General features: G+C 39.2%; 1 long non-coding RNA gene across 1 annotated transcript in view; it reads right to left on the reverse strand.

Moving 5' to 3' along the window:
- Nucleotides 1-8,152, reverse strand: part of LOC307190662 — a 317,362-nt gene extending 309,210 nt beyond the window's left edge. The window contains exon 1 of the long non-coding RNA XR_013829516.1: nucleotides 7,617-8,152. This is a non-coding gene — a long non-coding RNA (uncharacterized lncRNA). The remainder of the gene's footprint in view (nucleotides 1-7,616) is intronic.
- Between the last annotated feature and the right edge of the window lie 3,043 nt (nucleotides 8,153-11,195).

Raw genomic sequence — 11,195 nt, forward strand, 5'->3', positions numbered from 1 at the left:
TTTCCCCACCCCCACCCCAGCTCACCATGGCAGTTCTGCCAGGATGGGTCAAGTCACAAGGACTATAAGATTCTCTGCAGTGGGCAAAATGGGTTAACTTTAATTGGAGTGACAGTTATCACCCATGCCCAGCAACACAGCAGAGATATGACTTCTCAGAGGCAGGTGAATGGGGGAGGTCAACATATGTCTACTAGCTTGATATAATGTGGTTAGAAGACAAGCATATTCCTAACTGAGACTGATTACTGTTAACAGGAATAAAAAGAAGAAGCTGACAAAATATTTGATAAAATAATAACTAAAAACTTCCAAATTTGATGAAAACAAAAATCTACACAACCAAGAAACTCAACAAACCTAAGTAGGATAACAGAAAGTTCTATACATTGCAAAATAATTATACAAAAATAAATGTTAAATAAAAACTGAGAAAATTTATTGCTAGCAGAAGTACCTTACCAGAGATAGTAATGGAATTTCTCCAGGCTGACAAAAAAATGACACTAGATTGCAACTGAAATTCACAGGATCATGGGAAGTTGCAAATATATGAGTTAATACAAACAATATAAATCCAAATCCATTTTCTATAGATTTATATAAATATATTTTCCCTTCTTTCTTAACTTTTATGTAAAGCAAAAACCTATATAAAGTGATAATTATAACAATCTATTGTTTGGGTTCCTGATACATATCAATATAACATACATAACCATAACAGCAAAAGGAAAGGGAGAAGGAATAAAAGTATCCTGGAACAAAATTTGATACCTTAACCAAAATTGAGTTAGTATTAATATGAAGTGCCTTGTGACAAATTAATAAGCATATTATAATTCTTAAAACAACCACTTGGAAAACAACCAAAAATGCAAAAATGCACTTAAAAATCAACAGAGGAGTGAAAATGGTACATTAAAAAATACTAATTCATCACCAAAAAGTGCAGTCAGGGAGAACCAGTGAGATACAATAAGTGATCGAACATCTAGAAAACAAATTACAAATGACAAAGACAAATCCAACCATACCAATAATTACTTTGAGTGCAAATGGTCTAAATACCCCAATCAATAGGCAAAGACTCTCAGGCTGTAAACAAATAAAAAACCAAAACCAACTACAAGCTGTTATATATATCCACCTTAGACTAAGACAAAATTAGACTGGATATGAAAAGATTTATCGTGCAAACAGTAAGCATTAAGACAGCTGGAATGCTATATCAATATAAGACAAAATACACTTTAAGGCAAAAAATATTATTAGAGACAAACAATGAATTTGATAATGATAAAAGGGTCAATGCATCAGGAAGATGCAATAATTATAAACATATATGTAACTTACAGGCCCAAAATATATGAAACAAAAAATGAACAAAACTGAACAGAGAAATGAGTGAGAAAGTTTGATACACTGCTCTCAATAATTGGTAGAACTAATCAAAAAAGTCCTGAACTATATACAAGACTTGAACAGTATCAACCTAACAAAGAGCTATAGTAATTTCTACCCAACAACAGTGGAATCCACATTCTTTACATGCATCATTCTCCAGAATAGATCAGATCATATGCTAGGCAATAAAACAAGTCATAATACATTTAAAAGTAAGGAACTCATACATAGTATGTGATGTGATCACAATGGAAATACATTAGAAATCAACAACAAAAAATATGAAAAATCCCCTGATATTATTAATTTTAAAAACACCATTCCAAATAACTCATTGATCAAAAAAGACATCACAGGCAAACTAGAACATATTCTGAAATGAATGAAAAGGAAAATACAACATATGATTTATGCAACGTACCTGAAACAGTGCTTAGATGGAAATTTATACCTATATGACCAATGTCAGAAAAAGAGATCTCAAAATAATAACCTGAGCTTCCACCTTAAGAAACTAGATAACCATGAGCAAACTAAACAAATAAAACAAACAGAAGGAAATAAAATATATTAGTAGAGACATCAATGAAATAAAAAGTACATAAACAATTGAGAAAATCAATGGAACTCATTGCTTTTTGTTTGAAAAATTCAAGAAATGCAAATTACCAAAACAAGAAGGAAAAATTATATTTGCATATATATATCACAAAATTATATATATATATATATATACCACGAAAAAGTATATTATATACCACAACTGTCTTAGTTGGTTCAGGGTGCTCTGACAAGATATCATAGACTAGGTGGCTTAAACAACAGAAATTTATTACAGTTCTGTAGGCTGGGAAGTCCAAAATCAAGGTGCTGGTTGATTTGGTTCCTAGTGAGAGCCCTTTTCCAGGTTTGTAGATGGCATCCTTCTCATTGTATTCTGACATGATGGAAAACAGAAAGAAATAGCTTTCTTCTTATAGGGGCACTAATCTCATCATGAGGGCTACACCCTTATGAAATATCCACACCTAACATAACCCTTAATGGTGAAAATGAATGCTTTCCTCCAAAGATGAGGAATGACTCAACTATGTGCATTCTTGCCACATCTGTTCAACCTTGTACTGGATATTCTTGCCATGGCTATGTAACAAGAAAAAGATATAGAAAAATTATCTTATTTGCAGATGACATGATTTTCTATATAGAAAATCCTATGGAAGTCACTAAAATACTGTTAGAATTAATTAAGGAGTTCATCAAGATTGCAAGATAGAAGACAAACATATTTAAACCAATTGTATTTCCATATACTAGCAGTGAACAATACAAAAATGAAATTAAGAAAACAATTTCATTTACAATAAGATCAAAGAATAAAATACCTAGGAATACACTTAATATTCAAAGAAGTGCATCTTATACTTAAAACTACAAAGCATTGTTGAAAGAAATCTAGGAAGTTCTAAATAAATGGGAAAATAACCATGTTAATGGATCAAGTAATCTCATAGACCTAAATGTAAGAATTAAACTACAAAACTTATAGAAAATAACAGAATATCATTATGATCTTGAGTTTGGCAAAATATTCTTAGACTTTAAACATGATCCATAAAATAATTAATTGATAAACTGAACCTCATCAAAATTATTTTTTGTGTTTCAAAAAATATCATTATGAAAATGTAAAGTCAAGCCATAAACTAGGAGAAAAATATTTGAAAATCATATATCTAATAATAAAGATTTGTATGCATAATATATAATCCTTACAACTCAATAAGACAAACAACCCAACTTAAAAATCAGCGAAACATTTGAACATTTAACAAAAAAAGATATATGAACGGCTAATAAGCACTTGAAATATGCTCACATTATTAATCAGTAGGAAAATGCTAAGTTCATAAAGAGACACAACTACACACCCATTAGAATGGCTCTAATCAAAATGTCAAACAATACTGTCAGAGAAGATACTGAAAAATTAGAACCATCATGCACTGCTAGTGGGAAGATAAAAGTGGTACAGACACTTTGGAAAATGTTTCTTAAAAAATTAAACAGTTATTTACCATACAACTCAGCCATGTCACTTGTAGGAATCTATCCAAGAAAAATGAAAACACAGGTCCACATAAAAACACGTGTATGAATGTTCACACTTCATTAGTCCTAACTGTCCAAAATTAGGAACAACCCAATTGTCCATCAACTGACAAATGAGTAATGTGGTACACCCATATTATGGAATATTACTCAGCCATAAAAAGGAATGAACTACCAATTCACACCACAACTTGGATAACCTCAAAAACAGTAGGCTAAGAGATAGGAGCCAAACGTAAAAAAACTACAATGCATGATTTTATTTATATGAATAATTTAGAAAAGGTAGATTTATAGGTAATGAAAGAAAACTAGTGGCTTCCTAGAGTTGAGTGTGGGAGTGAGGATTAACTCTGAGGAACAGTGGAATGCTCTAAGTCTGCATTATGGTGAAGGTTGTACAACTGTACATTTGTTTAAATTATAAAATATTTTAAAAGTTTGTTGACAGAAACCATTGTTAAATTTGGTTCATTTACCTTACAAATTGATCATTAATTGAGATAATTTGCTGAGAAAATAAATTCTTCAGCCTAAAAAAGAATAAATAAATAAAACATAATTTGTCCTTGTTCTCATGGTGGATTGTCGGGGGCAGGAAGGATGCGACATTCCTTTTCCTCCTCTATCTACAGGCCTACTATCTGCAATTCCTAGTATCTTTCCTTTTCCAGTTCTGGGATTAAAGGTTTTATTCAAAGGTGGTGCAGGGAATCCATCTTTGAGAGCAACAAAGTAAACAATACAACAAATGAGTTCCATTTCACTGCAACTATGCCTAACATTTGAGGCCATTTTTCTATTGTTGTCCTGTCATGGTCTACTTTATGGATTAGGTTTAAAAAAAAAAAAAAGGCAATGTAATGTTATGGGCAAAATCTCAAGTAATGGAGATGGCCAAATCCAGGTTTAATCATGTTTAATTCTATCATTTACCAATGCAAGGACATTGAGAAAGTTACTTGATATCTTTCACCCACACACTCCTCCTCTAGAAATGGAGGTGATGATAATATCTGTTTTCCTCATACAGTTATTTTGAAGATTAAATTAGGTATTATATATAAGAACTTATCAAAAGTTTTTGACACTTCAGAATATATCTGAAATATGACCACTTTTCACCTCTTCCCAGGCAATCTCCCTAGCCCATGGGAACAACATTCTCTCCCGTACAACTAAAATAGCTATTGAATTGGTCTCTCCACTTCTGCTTTTTTCCTCCTATTAACGATTGTTCACACAGAAAATATTTCTAAAATGTAAATCAGATTATGTCACTCTCCTGCTCTAAAATCCTTCAGCAGTCTCCTACAAATCCCTATATTATCTGGCTCCCCTCTACCTCTCTGGCCTCATTCCTACCAATATTCTCCTTGATAACTGATCAACCTGATCTTCCAATTTCTCAAACTCAGAGAATATATTGCAACTTAAAGTATGTGCCCCCCCGTCTTCCTTTTTGAAATATTCTTCACATAGATAGTCAAATAGCTTATTCCCTCACTTCACTCAAGACAAATGACACACCCTCAAGGATGCCTTTCCTGAGCCCTCTAACATAGCAAACTCTGTCACTCTATGTCCCTTTAACTATCTTTTTTTTTTTTTTGCGGTATGCGGGCCTCTCACTGCTGCAGCCTCTCCCACTGTGGCGCACAGGTTCCGGACGCGCAGGCCCAGCGGCCACGGCCCACGGACCCAGCCACTCCGCGGCACGCGGGATCCTCCCGGACCGGGGCACGAACCCGTGTCCCCTGCATCGTCAGGCGGACTCCCAACCACTGCGCCACCAGGGAAGCCCCACTAACTTTTTTTTTTAACAACACCTTTTATTAATTAATTAATTAATTAATTTTTGCTGTGTTGGGTCTTCGTTTCTGTGAGAGGGCTTTCTCTAGTTGTGGCGAGCGGGGGCCACTCTTCATCGCGGTGCGCGGGCCTCTCACCATCATGGCCTCTCTTGTTACAGAGCACAAGCTCCAGACGCGCAGGCTCAGTAGTTGTGGCTCACGGGCCTAGTTGCTCCGCGGCATGTGGGATCCTCCCAGACCAGGGCCCGAACCCGTGTCTCCTGCATTAGCAGGCGGATTCTCAACCACTGCGCCACCAGGGAAGCCCAGCCCCACTAACTTTATTCTTACTACTGAATAATATACATTAATTTTCTAGCTGCTTGTAGTTTTTGTCCCTTCTAGAATACAAGCATCATGAAGGGAGGTCCTCTGAATATTTATTGTATGGCTGTATTTTTAGGACCTACAACACTGCCAAGCACATAGTAGGCTCTCAATAAATATTTGTCTAATAAATGGGTGAATGAATGATAAACAGTAACTCCTTTTAGTATTTAAACACTATAATCGAACAAGACTTTAGGTGATTTGACTCAACATCAGCTAAAACACAGAGCATCACAATCAATTTCCTAATTGTAATTGACTACATCAAAATCCTCACATCTCTTAATGCTCATTAAAAAAAACAAAACAAAACAAAAAAAGGCACTTTCCATTTCAAATGGATAACATGTTTACAGATCACACAAGTACGTGCATGAAAATTAAATGGAAAATAAATTCGATACCTTTCTATCTAAATTCTTTACTGATTTACTACTATTTTTCTATTTCTGTTTCACCATTAAACTTAATATAATCTCTCTCCCTTACGGAGCCTCACAGATATTTTAAGACCTCTACACACAATACTACTCTCTTAAGAGAAAAGGAATTTATCCCTACTAACAATCATGGCGTCCTAGAAATGTTTTACAGACCCAGTCTTCCCATAGCTATTTATCTCCTTCCCTATAAATTGCCTCATTACACAGTTTAACTGTCTGCAACCTGAGTTTTCTATTATATTTCATATTTACTTTGTAACAACAATAAAACCCTTCCATAAAACACTACATGTGATCCAAAAACTCAATGCCATGAAATGCTATGGGAACGAGAAACAAGCTGCTGTTTGACATAGATCCTCGTTTTGGCTACAGGATTTAAAACTTTTTCAATCCAGTTGCCTTCAGGAGCCATTTAGTGAGGGTTGATAACTTAAATACCCATAGTGTTATTCCATGGTTAGAATCTCCTAGGAAGTTGTCTTTTTTATTTGTCCCAGGAGAATTTACTGGGAAAAGAGTGGGCCATTAGGACCCAGGATTGACCTCTGTGTGCCCCCAAATGGGTTACATTTGTTTCCACCTGGCCGTGGCATCCTTTCCACCTTTCTCTTCCCACTGTCCTCCACCCATCCTTAAGAACCTTGTTTAAAGAAGAGAATGGGAGACAACAGCCAACCGAACAATGTCTAAGTTTATAATAAGGTTTTGCTGAAATCATTTTGAATCTAATCAAACTTTTGGAGCCGTAGAGTTTGTAGAAAAGTTAACTTTGCCTATATATCTGTCATTTTACCTCCCACTGGAAAGTACATCATCACCAAACTGAGATAAAAAGACACCAATTAAAAACAACAACTCACAAGAGTAAAAATGCTCTTAGTAGTGGTCTTTGGAAGCCTCCAGTCACCATGTAGGCCCCTGCCTCGGTCTGCCCTCAGCTCCTTCACGGTTACTTATAGCCTGAGGGCCCGGCGGGCTGTCTGTGCACCTTCGGGACTGGTGTCAGGCTCCTTGCCCACCGCCTGACGGGAATACTGGGTTTCACCTTGCCCCTCCTCCTGCTGGCTGGCTCCCTCTGCTTCCAGGGGTTCCCCCGGGGTCCTCAGCATCACAGTCTCCACTAGCCTCTGCCCGTGCCCTCTTCATGCCCCCAGGATTTTCTTCTAACGGGTCTCTCACTGCTCCTACTTGTTCTGGAAGTTCTGGGCCTGCCTGTCCTCCCTCTGGGCCTTGAGCTGCAGCTTCTCCTTCTTGGCTACGAGGGTGGCCTGCAGTTCGCCCAAAGTCTTGTGAAGGAAACTGCAGGACAGCATGTTCCCCTCCCCAACACCCTCCTGGGTCCTAATGTGCTGCAGGTTATGCGAGGCCCAGTACTGGTAGCGCCGGGCAGCCGCCTGGGGCAGCTCGGTAACACTGCGCTCGCAATCCAGCTCTGCCTCAAAGGCGCACGCCTATGGCCAGAACTCACCCATGTCCTGCAGGGAGCTCATCTCCTGAGAAGCTTCATCATTCCGCAACATGCTCCCACAACAACTTTCATGCTATAATAGCGGGATTCCAGCTCCTGGGAGTAGGGACCGTAGTTGATGAGAATTTGGCGCTTGACGGCGTTCACGTTCGCCTTGTGCACATAGATGGAAAAACAGGTTCTGGTACACGGTGGCCATGAGCTTCACGTGCACATCATGGGGGCCAAGGCTGCTCAGCACCAGAAGGGAAGGATGGGCAAACTGCCACTCAAGCACACGGGTACAGCGAGGAAACCACAGCATCCACCAGCTTGTACGTGTTCGTCTGGAAGATCAAGGTGGGGCCTCCAGGGAGGTGCATCAGCTTAATGTAAATACTGGTCTCCATTTTGCTCAAGACCAGTAAATATGTGACTCGACAGGACCCAGCCAGTACCACAGAATCCTGCAAAGAGTTTGTCTTTCGTCCCCGCAGGCAGGCGGTGGCTGTGAGCAGCTCCACGAGTCCGTGCAAACAGCCGGAGCAGCTGTGGGTTGCCGCCTCTCCGCAGCTCGGCTAAACACGAAGGAGTGCGGCTGCGCAGCGTGAGCCTCGCGATAGCTGAGCTGCGTGCCCCCAGGCGCATGCGCGTGCTCTTAGGATCCAGCGACCGCCTTGAGTGCCGCCACCCGCAGTCTCTCCCACGAAGTTGCCTGTGTCTGCCGCTTCCAGCACGCTCTGCTCACCTCCTGCACCACTGTGAAGAGTAACCGGTAATCCACTGTGCTATATACACATAGGGCTTTCAAAATACGAGAAAACTGAGGTTTCTGGTTTCCGACAGAGGTACAAGATGGGCTATGTTGGGGAGAACAGATAAGAGTAAAATATAGTTCTTGTTAAATTAGGCATTGCTGTGGGGAGGCTTGAAATCCGTTCACCTTGACAAATGCTCAGAGCACATGTTTTCGTCTCTGATCACCTTTGCGGTTTATTCAGGATCCACCCATCCCCATTCTGCTCTACACAGCTGGGGGCAGGGGGTGGGTTCCATCACCCCTCCAGGTATTTTTTGTTTTTTGTTTTTTTTAGGTGTTCTTTTGATCAGTGTTTAAAATGGCTTTGTTACTGAACTAAACTCGGTTCTGCTCACCTGCCCAGAGTAAAGCCAATGTACTGACACCAGGTTGTGAGGAAAGAAAGTTGCAGTGTTTATTGCAGGGCATCAAGCAAAGAGTCCAGGCAGCTAGTGCTTAAAAGGCCCAAATTCCCTGATGGCCTTCAGGGAAAGGTTCTTAAAGACGGGGTGCGGGAGGGGTTGGGGGTTGTGGGGTGTGTGATCAGCTCCTGGACATTCTTCTGATTGGTTGGTGATGAGGTAACTGGGAGTCAACATTGTCAACCTGCTGGTTCCAACCGGTCTGGGATCTACCTGCTTGTGGGCAGTGTACAGGTAACTTCTTTCACCTGGTGGGGATTTCCGTATCAGCAAAACGGCTCAAAGCATGTGGCTCAGAATATTATCTATAGTCTTTGAGAAGGAACTAAAGTTCCTTGATTTTGTTTTATGACTAAACTGTTATTATTTTGCCTTCCTTGACTGTTTTCCTTTGTTTCTGCATTTTATCACTTCTCTTATTAAATTCATTCTTTGGAACTTCGGGAAGGCCTAGGAGGCTAAAGTTTTTCTACAAAGAAGAGGCGGGCAGAGGCCATGGGGGAGGGGAGTCTGTTCGGGGAAGGCCCCGCAGGGTCCTGCTTGTTTACAACTTCAGACTGGCTCTTTGTTCAAATCACAGACACCTGGTACTGGTGAACCATTTCCACCTCCTTGTTCTGGCATCACTAAGTGTTTCTGTGGCTCAACGCACAAGTGGCTATCTCTCCCCACCCCCAATTTCTCCTTTTGCCCCCTCTCTCCTTCCTGTCCCCACCTTGTTGGCTCAAGCTGATATGAGAGCTATAGCCTTTATATTCCTCGAAAGAGTTCACTGTGTTACTCCTCTACAATTATAGAAAACACCGGGCTCTACACGGGATCCCATGGAAGCCCTTCTCATTAGAACTGAGGTTGGCCACAGGCACCCTCGTCCCTCTGCTTTGGGGTGGGAGTCACAGCACACATATAACTCTCTCCAAAGATGGAGCCCTCACATATCCTCTCTCAGGCCTTTCTTTCAATGTTTTTATGTCCTTGGGGGGCCTTCTAGAATCATGCACTTGTTTTCAAATATTTCCTTTGCAAACTTCATATTGCTCTGGCCTATCACTTGGAATTTTATGTTTGGTTTGATCTTGCTATTATATTCATATCACTGAAAAGTAATGGGTCCAGGATTTAAACCTAGGTCAACCTGACTCGAAAGCACCTACTCCATAAGATGTCCCCAGACACAATTCCACTGTGTCTCACCCCTCCCCATCTCTATCAATATCATCTTGCCTCTTTGACCTCTTTAAATGCCCTAAGAAAGTGGCGTTCTTGCCACACTCTCTTGGAAAACTTTAGTTTGATTTCTGAAGGAGAATGTATTCCAGCTCTTATATACTAACTTTAAAGAACCCACTAACATAATATCTCTTCTCCTTCCTTTCATATTCTTTATCCAGGAAGTTTCTTTGTGGGAACGCCTATATGACAACTGATCTTCCCACCCAGCATCTTAGAATATGACAAGAGTTATTTTCCTTGTCAGACCTTGTATAATCAGCAACTGTGTTAATATCAGAAATGTTCACCTGAGCATTCTGTATAACCCATTTTTTCAATAAATAGATTTGGCTGCCAAGTAGCATAATTTGTTCAGTTTTCCCTTTGAAATATATTTAATCACAAACTAGAGGTTCACATGGGCCTATATTTACAGACTGTTTGATAACTCCAATAATTGCAAATTTATTTGGTTATATTTTCAAAAAGCAAAAGAATGGCAGTGTAATGTATGCAAGAAATTTTAACTGGAGTCAGAAGAGTAATAATACCTGCCCAGACACCCACATAAGATTATTGGTAAATATATATAATAGAACTTTGTAAAACGTAAAGGGATTTTAATACTATTACCCACCCCCACTCTTCGCTTCATAATGCACAGAAAAGTACTGGTTACATTCATCAAGAAAATGCACATAATCCAAAGATATATAGTTGAAACAACACTTTATTATTAAAAGTTCTATATTTATCAACATTGAAATTTTCCCTTATGAAGTCAGCAAGAGTACTTTGGAGGGGAACATTGCTTTAATTCTGACTCACTAAATTATTTGTGAACTACTGAATACTTTGAACACATGCTTGAATACATTTGTAATATATCAGGACCATGATGCAAAGGCAAAATATGCAGACAGCATCTTTGTATTTTACCTTTATGTTTGCCAATTATTTATCTTGTACTTCCCCATATTTCACTTGATGCATTCTATTCAAATAATACACAGTGAGATCAAACCACAAGAACTCCAAATGCTCAGTCTATGATTGCCAGCCAGTAAATAGGTTCTCTTTCAACTTCGTTTAAATAACAGCTCCTGGAACTTAATATAATGAAAGGAGCCTGAAATAAAAAGATTGCTCTGCTTTACATGAAACACT

Source organism: Stenella coeruleoalba, assembly GCF_951394435.1.
Source record: "Stenella coeruleoalba genome assembly, chromosome: 8".
In the NCBI taxonomy this organism is placed as follows: domain Eukaryota; kingdom Metazoa; phylum Chordata; class Mammalia; order Artiodactyla; family Delphinidae; genus Stenella; species Stenella coeruleoalba.